This window comes from Zalophus californianus, chromosome 3 (genome assembly GCF_009762305.2).
Source record: "Zalophus californianus isolate mZalCal1 chromosome 3, mZalCal1.pri.v2, whole genome shotgun sequence".
In the NCBI taxonomy this organism is placed as follows: domain Eukaryota; kingdom Metazoa; phylum Chordata; class Mammalia; order Carnivora; family Otariidae; genus Zalophus; species Zalophus californianus.
In genome coordinates, this window is record NC_045597.1 from 124,250,409 (window position 1) to 124,268,518 (window position 18,110).

General features: G+C 37.1%; 1 protein-coding gene and 1 pseudogene across 17 annotated transcripts in view; one reads left to right on the plus strand and one right to left on the minus strand.

Annotated features, from left to right (window-relative positions):
• Nucleotides 1-18,110, minus strand: part of BAZ2B (bromodomain adjacent to zinc finger domain 2B) — a 308,079-nt gene that overhangs the window by 254,982 nt on the left and 34,987 nt on the right. The window lies entirely within an intron of this gene.
• LOC113920370 lies at nt 4,859-5,707 on the plus strand (annotated as a pseudogene).

Sequence of the window (18,110 nt, forward strand, 5' to 3'; positions counted from 1 at the left end):
GCACTGTCAGTTTATCACACCTAAATTGTGAAAAATGTCAGATCTGTGCCTTTCATGAAACTGGATAAATATAATGGGGTCAGTTACATCAGGACGTTCTGTATCTGGTCAGTAATTTTGATTAAGATTCAGAACTTGTGGGAAATTATCTCTAGCAATGTTTGTTTATTAATATTATAAATGCTGAAAACATTTTTTTGCATCATTGAATTCAGTCCTTGCTGACTAACATTTCATGTGTCAAAATGAATGGGTTTTCTATTGATTCAGCCAGTGTGGTGATTGACAAACATAATTCAGTAATAGCAGAATAAATAAAATGTCAACTTCTGTGTCTGATACTTGCCAGATTCTTTTTTTTTTGCATTTAATTTTTTTAAATTTAATTTTATTATGTTATGTTAATCACCATACATCATTAGATTTTGATGTAGTGTTCCATGATTCATTGTTTGCATATAACACCCAGTGCTCCATTCAGTATGTGCCTTCCTTAATACCCATCACCAGGCTAACCATCCCCTCACCCCCCTCCCCTCTAAAACCCTGTTTGTTTCTCAGAGTCCATAGTCTCTCATGGTTTGTCTCCCCCTCTGATGTTCCCCCTTCATTTTTCCCTTCCTATTATCTTCTTCTTCTTCTTCTTTTTTTAACATATAATGTATTATTTGTTTCAGAGGTACAGGTCTGATTCATCAGTCTTACACAATTCACGGCACTCACCAGAGCACACACCCTCCCCAATGTCTGTCACCCAGCCACCCCATCCCTCCCACCCCCCACCTCTCCAGCAACCCTCAGTTTGTTTCCTGAGATTAAGAATTCCTCATATCAGTGAGACCATATGACACTTGTCTTTCTCTGATTGACTTATTTTGCTTAGCATAATACCCTCTAGTTCCACCCACGTCGTTGCAAATGGTAAGATTTCGGGGGTTTTTGATGGCTGCATAATATTCCATTGTATATATACACCAGATCTTCTTTATCCATTCACCTGTTTATGGACATCTTGGCTCTTTCCATAGTTTGGCTATTGTGGACATTGCTGTTATAAACACTGGGATGAACGTACCCCTTCGGATCACTACATTTGTATCTTTGGGGTAAATACCCAGTGGTGCAATTGCTGGGTCATAGGGTAGCTCTATTTTCAACTTTCTGAGGAACCTCCATACTGTTTTCCAGAGTGGCTGCACCAGCTTGCTTTCCCAACAGTGTAGGAGGGTTCCCCTTTTTCCACATCCTCGCCAATATCTGTCATTTCCTGACTTGTTAATTTTAGCCATTCTGATTGGTGTGAAGTGGTATCTCATTGAGGTTTTGATTTGTATTTCCCTTCATGCCAAGCAATGTTGAGCACTTTTTCATGTGTCTGTTGGCCATTTGGATGTCTTCTTTGCAGAAATGTCTGTACATGTCTGCCCATTTCTTGATTGGATTATTTGTTCTTTGGGTGTTGAGTTTGATAACTTCTCTAGAGATTTTGGATACTAGCCCTTTATCTGATATGTCATTTGCAAATATCTTCTCCCATTCTATCGGTTGTCTTTTGGTTTAGTTGACTGTTTCCTTTGCTGTTACTTGCCAGATTCTATCAGTGCTTTATTTTCATTCTATCCTTTTAAAATTATTTTGTTACTTCTGATTTACTTTCTTCTTTGCTGCTTCATTGTTTTAATTTTTCAGTAGACTTTTTGTTTTATATTTCTTTTTTTTTTTTTTTTAAAGTAGGCTCCATACCCAGTACAGAGCCCAATGAGGGGCTTGAACTCACAACCTTGAGATCAAGACCTGAGCTGAGGTCAAGAGTTGGATGGTCAACTGACTGGGCCACCCAGGTACCCTTCATTATTTTTTAATCTTAATTTTCCTTTCAGCTGTAATTTTTATTTATTGTTATTATTATTATATTAGTCTCACTTTATAATGATGAGAAGGAAGTATGGTAATATGGTTAATACAAATTATGAACATATGGATTGGAATCCTTTTCTTCATCCATTTCTATATTAAGTCTGAACAAAATCTAAGCTTTAGTATATTAGAAGCTATATATTCAGACAAAAACCCATTCCCACAATATTAATGTACTTGTGCTAAATCATATTTAGACTGCTAAAATAGTGTTGCTTTCTCACATTATATACCATCCTTGGTTTTTGCTTTATATAATCATTATTAACTCTATAAACAATATAATCTATATTACAAGAAGGTAAATTAGACTTTATATGTAAGGTCTTAATGCAGGTAGGAAAAGAATCTTCTGATAGAACTCCAACACTGTCTCCTGTAATTGCTTTATAGTATCCTAGCACAAATCTTGTTTATCTGTATGAAATTTTACAATCGATAATTTATATTTTTTTCATATTACTTAACATATCAATGAAGTACATAGAGCAAGTATCATCACAGAAAAGGAAACTGAAGCTTATAGACAGATTAGATTTACCAACATTATATAGACAGCAAAGTTGCAGACTACAAAGGACTTAAACGCCAACATGTCCCAAACCTAAACAATGGTAAGGATTTCTCTTGGTCATGTCACAGGAACAAGTGAAAAGAAATATGAAAAGTTGTTATGCAGAACCCAAAGCAGCACTGTGTGACCATACTACTACATCTCAATCATCAACATTATCTCTATAATACCTGCTAGATACCTCATAGGACCATAGGTACCTTGGCACTTCATTTTGTCTGCTCCGCAATGAGCAAACATGTTCTACTTCCAAAATTTCTACTACACCAAAAACACTGAATCAGACAATGATTTTAAAAGCTTTTTGTTTTGAACTGATGGTTACCAGAGGGGAGGTGGGTGAGGGGAATGGCAGGAAATAGGTGATGGGGATTAAGGAGTGCACTTGCTGTGATGAGCACTGGGTGATGTACGGAACTGTTGAATCACTGTATTGTACACCTGAAACTAATATAACACTATATGTTAACTATTCTGGAATTAAAATTTTAAAAAGATAAAAGATTTCAAAAAATAAAAGCTTTTTGTTTGGGGCAGGTATAGAAGAACCAACAGGAGAGCAAATAGTAAATAATACTATAACATACATCAGTTCTGACTTTTTTAAATATTTTATTTATTTATTTATTAGAGAGAGACAAAGAACATGAGCAGGGAGTGCGGCAGAGGGAGAGGGAGAAGCAGGCTCCCCACTGAGGAGGGAGACCAATGCGGGGCTCCATCCCAGGACCCTGAGATCATGACCAGAGCTGAAGGCAGACGCTTAACCAACTGAGCCACCCAGGTGCCCCTTGACTCTTTCAAGATAAGCTCTTCACTGAGAAGTTTTTTAGCCTGATTCATTGTAATTACAATCTAGAACCAGTAAAGGCTCAAATGTGTTAGGAATAAGGAATGAAAACTAAAGAGAGCCATGGAAAATACTGGTCCACTACATGGGGATATTCTTACCCTTGCCACTGATCAAAAAACATTCACTGTTGCAGAAGCACAGTTAAAAGAGAAGGAGCACAGCCACTACTCAGCATTTACCTCTGACCCAGATTCCAAAGAGTGGTCAGGGCTTGCTCTGATTCTGGGGTGTATGTGGAGGAAGAATCTCTCAAATTGGCAATATATAAGGAGAAACATTATAGGAAAGGTAAACACCAATCTCCTTACAGTTTTTTCACAGCTATAAAATAATAGCAATAGAGTCTGCAATTGTTTGCAGGGTGGTAAGAGGTTAGAATCATATATGGATACATAGTCTTATCAGATAAAATGCTTTTAGGCAGCGGGGCAAATTTTCAAAACTATCTTTCACCAAGTAGGCACTCTAAAGTGGAAGTAAAGGAGCACCTGGAGCACCTGGCTGGCTCGTGGAACATGCGACTCTTGATCTTGAGGTTGTGAGTCCCACGTTGGGTGTAGAGATTACTTAAAAAGAAAATAAAGTGGGAGTAAAAGCAGAATTGGGGTCTGGACAGGCAGTTTTTCCAAAGGTATGAGTCTACATATGAATGCAATGGTCACAAAGAAAACAAAATAACAATCAATAAAAACAAAGATCTAGTTCCCTCCCTAAACCTCTCAGGCTGTTGAATGAGGAAAGAAGTGACTGAATAAACCCATATTATCAAAGCCTTCAAGATACAAAATAGTACCCAGATAAACAGGAAAAGAAGTCAAGAAGAATCTACCTATATATCCTTAAGCAAATAGTAGGTCTTTATAAATCTGCCCTTATATGAAGATGACTTAACCAGAAGAAAAAGCTGGATAAAAATTTTGCCAATAAAGCCATAAAATAAACCCAATATGTGAGAGATTAATGAAGAAAACATACAACAGGAAACAAGAATGAATGACTACTTTCTAGTCCCAGGAAAATTTCACTCTGTAAGTTAAAAAATGAAATAAAAATAGAATGAATTAGAATCTGTGAATTTAGTCCAACCCCAGTCAAAACTCAAAGGATTAATTTCTAGGAATGACAAAAGTGGTCAAAATATATGTGAAAAAAACAACTAACAGAAGAATTCTGAAATAAGTAAGCAAAGATAAGAGGTCTGTCCTAAGAAATAGCAAAACTTATACAGTTAACAATTAAAACTGAAGTACTGAGGAAGAAATAAGAATATGAAAGAGGGCACCTGGGTGGCTCAGTCGGTTAAACGACTGCCTTCGGCTCGGGTCATGATCCTAGAGTCCTGGGATCGAGTCCCGCACCGGGCTCCCTGCTCAGTGGGGAGTCTGCTTCTCCCTCTGACCCTCTTCCCTCTCGTGTTCTCTATCTCTCATTCTCTCTCTCTCTCAAATAAATAAATAAAATCTTTAAAAAAAAAAGAATATGAAAGAAACCCTTTTGGCTTCCTGAGCAGTGCCATGACAGTCAGTAAGAACAAGAGGCTTACAAAAGGCAGCAGAAAGGGAGCCAAGAAGAAAGTGGTTGATTTATTTTCTAAGAAAGATTGGTATGATGTGAAAGCACCAGTTATGTTCAATATAAGAAATTAGAAAAACACTAGTCACAAGAACTCAAGGCACCAAAATCACATCTGATGGCCTCAAGGGTCGTGTTTTTGAAGTGAGTCTTGCTGATCGGCAGAATGATGAAGTTGCATTTAGAACTGAGGATGATCAGGGCAAAAACTGACTAATTTCCTTGGCATGGTTCTTACCTGTGACAAAATGTGCTCCATGGTCAAAAAATGGCAGACCATGATGAAGCTCATGTTAATGTTAAGACTACCGATGGTTATTTTGTCTATTTTGTGTTGGTTTTACTAAAAAACACAACAATCAGATTTGGAAGATCTCTTACGCTCACCAACAGCAGATCTACCAAATTTAGAAAGAGGTGATGGAAATCATAACCCAAGAGGTGCATACAAATGACTGAAAGAAGTGGTCAATAAATCGATTCCAGACACCATCAGAAAAGACACAGAAAAGGCTTGCTAGTCTATTTATCCACTCCATTATGTCTTTGTTAGAAAAGTAGAAATGCTGAAGAAGCCCAAGTTTGAATTGGGAAAGCTTATGAAGCTTCATGGTGAAGGTAGTAGTCCTGGAAAAGCTACTGAGGATGAGACCAGTGCTAAAGTTGAACGAGTTGATGGAAATGAGCCACCAATCCAAGAATTTGGCAGACCTGCCGGTGCTGAGCATTACAGGTCTTCCTCAACTGTAAAATGGAACAGATACAGAACCTATCTCAAAGGATTCTTGTGAGGATGAAATGAATATATGCCAAGTCCTAACAGCATAATACCAATATGAGCAAAAGATGTTAACAGAAAATTTACAGAAAAAACCCCAAAAGTAGCCATTAGATGGGTCACGTGGAGGGCTCAGTCAGCGGAGCAGGTGATGCTTGATCTCTGGGTTGTTAGTCTGAGCCCCATGTTGAGTGAACATATAAAAAAAAGTGTATAAAAAAAGTAGCAATTACCTACAAATATATTAAATCTGACTAATAAAGACATACAAATTTGAACAATCTTTTTTTTTAAACCCCCATTTTTTTTTTAAGATTTTATTTGACAGAGAGAGACACCGAGAGAAGGAACACAAGCAGGGGGAGTGGGAGAGGGAGAAGCAGGCTCCCCATGGAGCAGGGAGCCCGATGCGGGGCTCAATCCCAGGACCTCGAGATCATGACCCGAGCTGAAGGCAGACGCTTAAAGGCTGAGCCACCCAGGCGCCCCACAAATTTGAACAATCTTGAGTCATCATTATGAACCAGATTATCGAAGGTTAAAAAAAAAAAAAGTACCCAGAATTGAGTAAGATGTGGCAGCAAGTACACTCTCATATAATTTCAGAGAGAGTATAAATTGTTACCATAGTTTGGAAAGCCTTTTGGCAATAAGTACCAAAATTCTGATCCAGCAATTTCTCTTTTAGGAATTACACTACAAAAATAATCACAAGAGTGTAAAGCCGAATCTACAAAAACGTTCAAGTGGGAACTATTCATAATTTGGAAAACTCTGAGCCCATCCAAATGTCTATTAATGAACATTAATTAAATTAGGGTATATCCATAAAATGACTTTGTAGTGACTGTGAAGTGATTTATACTCTCTATATTCATGAGAAGAAAAGTGCTCCACAACATACTTTCTTGATTAAAATGGAAAATTACAAGTCAATAGAGTACAACCTTGTATTTATAAATGTATGTGTGTATACTTACAGAGAAGAAAGCTCAATATTAGTACAATGTTACAGTGCTTACCTCCAGATAGAAGGATTTTGAGTGACTTATCTTTCTTACATAAATTCTTTATGTATTACTTAAACTTTCTATAGGACTATGCATTACCTTAAAAGACAATTACAGAACTAAAAGAGGAATATCAATTCCTCCTCCAATGACTGTTTTCATTGCACAAAATAACTGATCCAAGCAAACATTATGTGAGCAAAAGAAAACATACTTTGAATTGTACCCTAAGATCAGAAGAACTTGACAACTCAGGGAAAGGCAAAAGTAAGACCAATTATGGCAAAAAGATTCAACAGTATCTCTATTATAAAACATATCTAAAATTATGACTAGAGTCCTCCTAAATACTGCAAAAAATAAAACTAGTAACCTGAATGAGGAAGAGAAAGGCAAAAGACATCAGAAAGGAACTAGTTCATTTATATCAGAGGACTTTAAGTTATTTAAGAAAAGCTGTATTGAGGGGTGCCTTGATGGCTCAGTTGATTAAGTGTCCTACTCTTGATTCCAACTCAGGTCATGATTCTCAGGATCATGAGATCAAGCCCTGCTTTGGGCACCCCACTCAGGGCAGAGTCTGCTTGAGATTCTCTTTCTTCCTCTCCCTCTGTCCCTCCCCCAGCTCTCTCTCTCTCTCTACATACATACATACATACATACATACATACATACATACATAAAATATTTTTTAAAAAAGAAAGAAAAGCTGTATCAAACTGGTTGAAACCTTACTTGTCTTCACTTGTCACTAATTACCTACCAAGGTATCCCATAATGATATAAAGAAAAACCTAAAAACATACAAGCATTAACTTTTCCTAGTATCAACACATGAAAACTACTTTTTCCCTTATGAAAAACCCTAGTGCATAACTTTCCTATTTGAATTCAGGAAAAAGTACTAAATGAAGATTAAATTCAAAGCATTAGGAGCAACATGGAAAAACAGTCAAGAAACTGAGAGTATGGTTCCAATTTTTCCATTTACTCAGTCTCATTTTCACTATAAGTAAAACAAGAAGACTGACTAGAGCTCCAAATATATTTAATGCAGCATCAGTGATATGTCTTTGGAAGAATTATATGCTCCATGAAAATAAAGGTTCTATTGGTAAAACAAGTTCAGGAAATTCTGCATACCATTTACCTTCTCTGAAGAATCCTAATGCACTGTACTGCAGAAAAGAAAATATTTAGCTTTGTGTAACCCACCATTTCTCAGAACTAGACAAACTAAATGTCTGTCAATAGAGGAATAATTAAAAGGTTATACATCATAGCGTGATTTTTACAAAGAAGACATTTTATATATTGATACAGTAGATTTCTGGAACAGAAGATAAAAAAGATAAACTACAGAATAATACATATATTAACTAGTTTTTGTTAATTTAGCTTTTGTATATATATGTAGTCATATGCATATAAAAAGGTCTAAAAGAATACACAGCAAACTTTTTAAGTGATTCTGGAAATGGCAATTGGCAGGGTCAAAGGGGAATACATTTAACTGATAGACTTAAGTGTATCTTTAAATGATTTTAAATGTATCTTTAAAAGATCTTAAATATTTATCTTTCTGGGGGCACCTGGGTGGCTCAGCTGGTTAAGCATCCGACTCTTGGTTTCAGCTCAGGTCACAGAACCAGGATCCTGGAATGGAGCCCCACACATCTGGCTCCCTGCTCAGCAGGAAGCCTACTTCTCCCTCTCCTTCTGACTCCCCCTGCTTGTGCTCTCTTTCTCTCACTCACTCTCAAATAAATAAATAAAATCTTTAAAAAAAATACAAGTTAAAAAACTTAAATGCTCATAATAATCAATAGTTAAATAAATGCCTAAATAGCAACTCAAGAAAATGTTTCAATGTTATTTTATGACTTGCCTACTTTTCACAAGAATTTTCAAAGTTAACTTAACAAAGTAATGTGTATAATTATGTAGAACACATAGCAACCAAAAAAGTACCTATAAACACAAGGGAAAAAATTCCACTATGTAATTTTGTTATGATTATACCTGTATAAAATGAGTATATTCTTTTATAAATTGAACAAATGGGTAATACAACCATGTGTGCTAAATACTGAAGAAACAGACAAAGAAGTTGTAGCACTTGCCTCTCAAGAAGCATAGAGTCTAGTGGAATGAAGACAAGTAAATCAAGTGTAATAGTACAATGAGATTCATTTATTCCACCCACACAAAAAATGTATTCAGGGTCTACTATGTGCCAAGTGCTGTCTAAATGTTATTCATTGGTAGAAAGAAAAACAAAAAAAATAATTCTTTCATTCTTTAGGAGAGAAAACTACAATAAAAATATTTGAAGGCCATAAGTGCCAAGGGAAAAAATACAACAAAAAAAGGGATAGGGAGTGCAGGGTGGAGGGTTTGCAATTTTGGTTAGGGTGCCATGCAAAAGAATACTTTGGAGCAATGGTTTGAAAGAGCTGAGAACAATCCATAAGGTTATATGAAGGAAAAGCAAATGCAAATGTTTTAAGGCAAGAGTTTACCTGTTACGTATACAAGACACACCAAGGAGTCTAATGTAGCTAGCCCAGATTAACTACAGGAAATGTAGTAAGAAATGACATGAGACTGGTAAGGGGCTATAAGAAAGATCATGTGGGGTCTTTTAGGCTACTGCAAAGACTCTAAGTCATATGGGTTGGCTGGTTGGTTGCTTGCTTGCTTGCTTGCTTTTACAGATTTTATTTTTTAGAGCAGTTTTAAGTTCACAAAATTGATAGGATGGTAGAGATTTCCCTGGTCCCACACATGTATACCTGTTATCAACATGCTCCATCAAAGTGGCACATTTGTTAAAATTTACGAACCAACACTAACACATCGCTATTATACAAAGTCCATACTTTACATTAGGGTTCACTCTTGATATTATACATTCTATGGGTGTGGACAAATATATAATGACATGCATCTACCAATATAATATCATACAGAGTAATTTTACTGCAGTAAAATCCTTTGTGCTGCACCTAATTCCTCCCTCCTACCCTTTGAACCTCTGACACTGATCTTGTTACTATGCCCAGTTTTGCCTTTTCCAGAATGTCATATGCTTGGAATCATATAGTCTGCAGCCTTTTCAGATTATCTTCTTTCACTCAGTAATATGCATTTAAGGTTCCTCATACGTCTTTCCATAGCTTGATAACTCATTTCTTCATAATACTGAACAACAGTCCCTTTCTGGATTATTTATCCATTCACCTACTAAAGGAGATCTGGGTTGCTTCCAGGTTTTGGTAATCATGAATGAAACTTCAACCTTTTTTGTGGACATAAGTTTTCAAATAATTTGAGTAAATGCCAAGGAGCATGTTGGGTAAAATGTATGGTAAGAATATGGCTAATTTTGTAAGAAACTACCAAACTGTATTCCAAAGTGGCTGTACCATTTTGCATTCCCACCAGCAATGAATGAGAGTTCCTGTTGCTCCACATCCTCTCCAGCATTTGATGTCAGTGTTTCAGATTTTGGACAATCTAGTAAGTGTGCAGTAGTATCTCATTGTTTTAGTTGTAACTTCCCTGATGATGTATGATGTAGAGCATTTTCACGTGTTTATTTGCCATAATGATTTCTTTGGTGAGCTTCAAGATCTTTGGCCCCTTTTAAAATTAGGTTGTTTGTTTTCTTATTATTGAGTTTTCAGAGTTCTTTATACACTTTGGATAATGGTCCTTTATCAGATACTTCTTCTGCAAATATATTCTCTCATTCTGGGTCTTGTCTTCTCATTCTCTTGTAATTGTCTTTTGCAGACAGAGTTTTGAATTTTAATGAAGTTAACAATTACTTCTTTCATAAATCGTGGCTTTAGTGTTATATCTAAAAAGGCATGACCATACCCAAAGTCATCTAGGTTTTATCCTATGTTATCTTCTGGAAGTTTTACAGTTTTGCTTTTTCATTTTAGGTCTGTGATTCATTTTAGATTAATTTTTATAAAGAATGTAAAGTCTGCATCTAGATTCATTTTTGCATGTGAATGCCCAGTTATTACAGCACCATTTTCCAAAAAGACTATCTTTGCTTCATTTTATTATTGCTTTGCTTTGTCAAAGATCAACTGATTATATTGATATAGATCTATTTCTGGCTTTTCCAATCTGTTCCATTGATCTATTTGTCTATTCTTATGCCAATGCCACCCTGTCTTGATTACTGTAGGTTTATTGTATATCTTAAACTTGGGTAATGTTGGTCCTTCAAATTTAACACTGAGAATATTAAATTTGAGATGTCTAATAAACTGTAGGTATAGGTGCCAAAAAAAGCAGTTGGTATGAGAGTTTGAGTTCGGGGGGGGAAACTGCAGGCTTATAAATTTATTACATTAAAAAAAAGGTCCTTCTCAAACTCTTTCAAAAAAAATAGAAGAGGAGGAGGGAACACTCCCAAATTCATTTTATGAGACCAGCATTACCCTGAGAGCAAAATCACACAAGGACACTTCAACAAAATTACAGTCCAATGAATCTGATGAACAGAAATGCAAAAGTCCTCAACAAAATATTAACAAACCAAAATCAACAATATATTAAGATGATGATACATCATGATCAAGTGGGATTTATCCCTGGGATACATGGATGCTTCAACATCCATATATCAGTCATGTAAAATACCACATTAATAAAATAAAGGATAGAAATCATATGATTTTTTCAATAGATGTAGAAAAAGCATTTGACAAAATTTAACAACCATTTATGATTAAGAACTCTCAACAAAATGGGTATAAAATGAATGTACCTCAACATAATAAAGGTCATATATGACAATCCCACAACAAACATCATTCTCAATTGTGAAAAACTAAAGGTTTTTCCTCTAAGATCAGGAACAAGATGAAAGAGACAAGTATGACAATTCTCCCCATTTTTATTCAACATAGTATTGGAAGCTCTAGCCAGACCAGTTAGGCAACAAAGAAAAATAAAAGGCACCCAAATCAGAAATGGAAAAGTAAAACTGTCTCTGTTTGCAGATGACAAGATACTAAAAATAGAAAATCCTAGGGGTGCCTGGGTGGCTCAGTCCTAAGCGTCTGCCTTCAGCTCAGGTCATGATCCTGGGGTCCTGGGATCGAGCCCTGCATCGGGCTCCCTGCGCAGCGGGAAGCCTGCTTCTCCCTCTCCTCCTGCTTGTGTTCTTGCTCTTGCTATCTCTCTGTCTAAATAAATAAATAAAATCTTTTTTTTTAAAAAAAAGAAAATCCTAAAGATTCCACCAAAAAAAACTACTAGAAGTAATAAATAATAAATAAATTCAGTAAAGTTGTAGAATACAAAATCATATACAAAAAGCTGTTTAATTTTTACACACAAATAACAAACTATCACAGAGAAATTAAGAAAACAACCCCATTTATAACTACAACTACATCAAAAAGGAAACAAAGAAACCTAGGAATTAATTTAATCAAGGAGGTGAAAGACCTGTACACTGAAAACTGTAAGACACTGAAGAAGACACAAATAAATAGAAAAAATATTCCACACCATTCTTACAGATTGGAGGAATTAATATTGTTAAAATGTCCATACTACTTAAAACAACTTACACATTCAGTGAAATCCCTATTGAAATTCTAATAGCATTTTTCACAGAAATAGAACAAACAAATCCTAAAATTTTTATGTAACTACAAAAGACTCCAAATAGCCAAACAATCTTGAAAAAGAGGAACAAAGCTGGAGGCATCACACTTTCCAATTTCAAACTATATTACAAAACTACAGTAATCGAAACAGTATGGTATTGGCATAAAAACAAACCAAGACACAAAGATCAATGGAACAAAATAGAAAGCCCAGATATAAACCCATGCATATACAATCAACTGATTTGTGACAAAGGAGGCAAGAATAAACAATGGGGAAAGGACAATCTCTTTAATAAGTGGTATTGGGAAAACTCGATGGCTACATGCAAAAGAAAGAAACTGGATCACTATCTTACATCATATACAAAAATCAACTCAAAATGGATTAAAGACTTGAACATAAGACCTGAAACTCCTAGAAGAAAACATAGATCGTAAGCCCCTTGCAATTGGTCTTAGCAATCATTTTTTTTGGATTTGACACCAAAATCAAAGGCAACAAATGTAAAAGTAAGCAAGTAGGACTAAATCAAACTAAAAAGCTTCCATACAGCAAAGGAAACCATCATAAAAAAAAAATGAAAAGGCAACCTGAGTGGGAGAAAATACTTGCAAATCATATATCTGATAAGAAGTTAACATCCAAAATATAGAAAGAACTCCTACAACTCAGTAGCAAAAAAAGAAACAATCTGATTTAAAAATGGGCAGAGGATCTGAATAGACATTTTTTCAAGAAGATATGCAGATGGTCCACAGGTGCTCAACATCAATGATCATCAAGATGATGCAAATCAAAACCACAATGAGGTATCACCTCACACCTGTTAGAATGGCTGTTATCAAAAAACAAGAAATAACAAGTACTGGCAAAGATGTACAGAAAAGGGAACCCTCATGCACTGTTGGTTAAGAATGTAAATTGGTGCAGCCACTACTGAAAACAATATGGAGGTTCCTCAAAAAATGAAAAATAGAACTACTGTATGATCTAGCAATTCCAATTCTGGGTATTAGAAGAAAATAAAAAATACTAACTTTCACCCCCAGATATATATGTTCATTGCAGCATTATTTACAATAGTCAAGAAGCAACCAAAGTATGCACTGATGGATGAATGTTTAAGGAAAATGTACATAAGTACAATGAAGTATAACTCAGCCATAAAATAGAAATATTGCCATTTGGGGGGCCTGGGTGGCTCAGTTGGTTAAGCAACTGCTTTCGGCTCAGGTCATGATCCCAAAGTCCTGGGATCGAGCCCCGCATTGGGCTCTCTGCTCAGCGGGAAGCCTGCTTCTCCCTCTCCCACTCCCTCTTCTTGTGTTCCCTCTCTCGCTGTCTCACTCTGTGTCAAATAAATAAAATCTACTAAAAAAAAAAAGAAATATTGCCATTTGTGACAAAATGGATGGACCTAAAGGGCATTATGCTAACTGAACTAAGTCAGAGAAAGAAAAATACCATATGATCTCACTTATATGTAGAAAATCTAAAAAAATAAAAAATGCAGCTCATACATACATACATAGTGAGAATAGATTGACCGTTACCAGACCCAGAAGTGGGGAAATAGGTGAAATGGGTGAAGAGGTCAAAAGTTACAAACTTCCGGGGCGCCTGCGTGGCTCAGTCATTAAGCGTCTGCCTTTGGCTCAGGTCATGATCCCAGGGTCCTGGGATCGAGCCCCGCATCGGGCTCCCTGCTCCGTGGGAAGCCTCCTTCTCCCTCTCTCACTCCCCCTGCTTGGGTTCCCTCTCTCGTTATGTCTGTCAAATAAATAAAAATCTTAAAAAAAAAAAAGTTACAAACTTTAAGTTATGAAAGAAATAAGTTGTAATGTAATGTAGAGCATGGTGACATGGATAGTAAATTATATTGCATATTTGAAAGTTGCTAAGGGAATATATCTTAAAAGTTCTCATCACAAGAAAAAAAATTTGTAACTATGTGTGGTGATAGATGTTAACCAGACTTAATGGGGTGATTATTTCACATCATATATAAATACCATTAAATATGTTATACATTAATTATACCTCAATAGAAAAAAAATCTGCTTAAAAAATGGAATAAGCAACTTTGGGATTCATTGGCATCTCAATGCTATCTAAATCCAGGGTGTTGAATTATTTCACTAAGACAGTTATAGTGAAAGAACAGAAGTTGTGCAAGGAGTGAGGCCTGGGGCATGGGTGGAAACTTGAAGAGAAGCCAGCAAAGAAAGGGAAAATAAGAAAACTAGGAGGAAAAACAAAATATGAAATTGTGGAAGGGAAAGGAAAAGAAAGTTTAAAGGATGATAGAGTGATAAACTTTGTTAAATGCAACAGGTTTAGTCAAGAAAGTGAGAATTGAGAACTGACTGAAGTCACAGAGGTCATCAGGGACACTGACAGAACAGTTTTGTGGAGTTGTTCTGAAGCAAAAGCATGACTAAAGCCAGATCAAGAAAGAATGGCAGGAGAGGGGCGCCTGGGTGGCTCAGTAGGTTAAATGTCCAACTCTTGGTTTTAGCTCTAGTTGTGATCTCAAGGTTGGGAGATTGAGCCTTACAGCAGGCTCGAGCCCCACGGCAGGTGCCCTGCTCAGCGGGGAGGCTGCTTGGATTGTCTTTGCCCCTCCTGACCTCGTGCTCTCTCTCTCAAATATTTTTTTAAAAATGGTAGCAGAATATTATAGGTAGCAAATAAAATTCCACTGAGTGAAAAGCAGAGAATTTATGGCAGTAATGAAGAAAATGAAAAGAAGGATCTTTTTTACCGAGTATGTTGTGGTAATAATCCAAGAAAGGGAAACATGATGATGCAAAAGGGAGACGTGGGTAATATGAAGCAACTATAGGAAAACAAAAGGAATTACATCCATCTAATAAAACCCCAGGCTAGGGCGCCTGGGTGGCTCAGTTGGTTGGGTGACTGCCTTCGGCTCAGGTCATGATCCTGGAGGCCTGGGATGGAGTCCCGCATCGGGCTCCCTGCTCCGCGGGGAGGCTGCTTCTCCCTCTGACCCTCCCTCCTCTCGTGCTCTATCTCATTCTCTCTCTCAAATAAATAAACTTAAAAAAAAAAAAAAAAACCCAGGCTAGAGTATGAGAGAGCAGAAAGGTTAGTGTACTGGGATTGACCTCCAGAACTACCTCTGGGCAGATCTCTTTGAGATATCTCTCAAATATGATTTGATTTGATGATGGGTTGGGTAATAAATACTGGGCACGTGGAATAAAGAAGTTTTGCAAAGGCAAAAATCTTATTGGCAATTATTTCTTTCTTTTTCCAGTCGGCCATCATATTTTCGCTCCCACTATTTCATTTGCATGCCTAGGAAATCTTGTTTGTTCTGAAACGTATTAAGGCTAGTAATATTTGGGGGCGCCTCGGTGGCTCAGTCGGTTAAGCGGCTGCCTTCGGCTCAGGTCATGATCCCAGAGTTCTGGGATCGAGTCCCACGTCAGGCTCCCTGCTCAGTGGAGAACCTGCTTCTCCCTCTCCCTCTGCCTGCCTCCCTGCTTACTTGTGCTCTCTCTCTGTCAAATAAATAAAATCTTTAAAAAAAAAAAAAAGACTAGTAATATTTAGGGTGCCTGGGTGGTTCAGTAAGTTAAGTGTCTGCCTTCAGCTCAGGTCATGATCCCAGGGTCCTAGGATCAAGCCCTGCATCAGGCTCCCTGCTCAGCGGGGAGCCTGCCTCTCCTTCTCCCTCTGCACACCCGCCCCCCCCCCCCCGCTCATGCTTTTGCTCTCTCAAAAATAAATAAAAATAAAATCTTTTGGGGGTGGTGCCTGGGTGGCTCAGCCAGTTAAACCTCTGCCTTTGGCTCAGGTTGTGATCCCAGGGTCCTGGAATGGAGCCCCAGGTCAGGCTCCCTGCCTGATTCTCCCTCTCCCTCTGCTGTTCCCCCTGCTTGTGCTCTCTCACTCTCTCTGTCAAATAAATAAAATCTTTTTTTAAAAAGGCTAGTAATATTTGATACTGTTTTCATGTAATTTCATTAATTATAACATAATGAAATTAGTGCAAAAAGAAAGGTTATTTCCCTGAAAATCAAATGTTTCTGAAAAACTTGATAAAAATGTTTTCTTAAAGTTACTGTTAATTAGACTAGGTAAGACAAGCAGACAAGCACACATATTGACATAAGATACCATAAAAATATACAGGGACTCTGCACCCAGAAAGCTTTGTAAGAATCTAGGTTATTTCATTAAAGAATTGGAGGGGGGCGCCTGGGTGGCTCAGTTGGTTAAGCGACTGCCTTCTGCTCAGCTCATGATCCTGGAGTCCCGGGATCGAGTCCCACATCGGGTTCCCTGCTCAGCGGGGAGTCTACTTCTCCCTCTGACCCTCTTCCCTCATGCTCTCTGTTTCTCATTCTCTCTCTCTTAAATAAATAAATAAATAAATCTAAAAAAAAAAAAAGAATTGGAGGTGTGGGTTCAGTAAAGACACAATGATTTCCACTTAAAGAATCCATCCTCAAATAAAAAGTATAAATTCACCCCCCAAAACAGATTTTTTAAAAAAAAATCACGAATGTGAAAGTTTTGGGTTATTAAATGTTTACATTTATATGTATATATGTGTGTATATATATCTTTGTAATGATTTCCCATTTTAACTGTTTTGATTAAATGAACAGCTATCACCTCCAACTGCATTGGATAAGAAGTTTGTTACTGTAAATTTGGCAAACAATGGTTAGAAGTCATTTTTAAAAATTTAAGTATCCATACTAGAAATATGCTAGATAAGATGGTTAACATACTTTCCCTTCCTCCTTAAATAAGAGTATTTTTCCTGATACTCAATCATCTAACAAAATCAATTAGGTATTTCCTACGTATTAGTTTTATAACTGTAATACAGTGATGCCCACATTAAATGATGAAGACTAGGGTGCCTGGGTGGCTCAATTAAGCATCCAACTCTTGATTTCATCTCAGTTCATGAACTAAGGTCACGAGAGGGAGCCCCAGGTTGGGCTCTGTGCTCAGTGCAGAGTCTGCTAGAGATTCTCTCTCCCTTTGCCCCTCCCCCAACTTTTGCTCTCTCTCCTCTTTCTCTCTCTAAAATGAATAAATAAATCTTTAAAAATATAAATAATAAATAAATGACTAGGACTTTGTCCCTGTGCTTACTGGCAGCAATCAAACTTCTTTCAAGTTTTCCACATCTCAAGTCACAGCTGTGACTTGCTTGCTGCCTATATGCTTACTTAAAAATAATCTTTTTGGGGCGCCTGGGTGGCTCACAGTTGGTTAAGCATCTGCCTTCGGCTCAGGTCATGATCTCAGGTTCATGAGATTGAGCCCCACGTTGGGCTCTGCGCTGGGTGTGTAGCCTGCTTAAGATCCCCTCTGCCCCTCCCTGCTCACACACTCTCTCTCTCAAAAAAAAAAAAAAAAAAGCGTTAACTAATCTTCAGTTGAACCAATTAATCAACTTCAAGCTTATAAATTTCTAACTTAAAAAAAAAGAAATTTAAGCGGCGCCTCGGTGGCTCAGTTGGTTAAGTGACTGCCTTTGTCTCAGGTCATGATCCTGGAGTCCCAGGATCTAGTCCACATCTAGTCCACTCCCTGCTCAGTAGGAAGTCTGCTTCTTCCTCTGACCCTCACCCCTCTCATGTGCTCTCTCTCTCATTCTCTCTCTCTCAAATAAATAAATAAAATCTTTAAAAAAAATTAAGCGAGATCACTAATTATTCCCCCTGTTATATATCCAAATATTACTGGTATATATGAATTGGTCATTTGGGG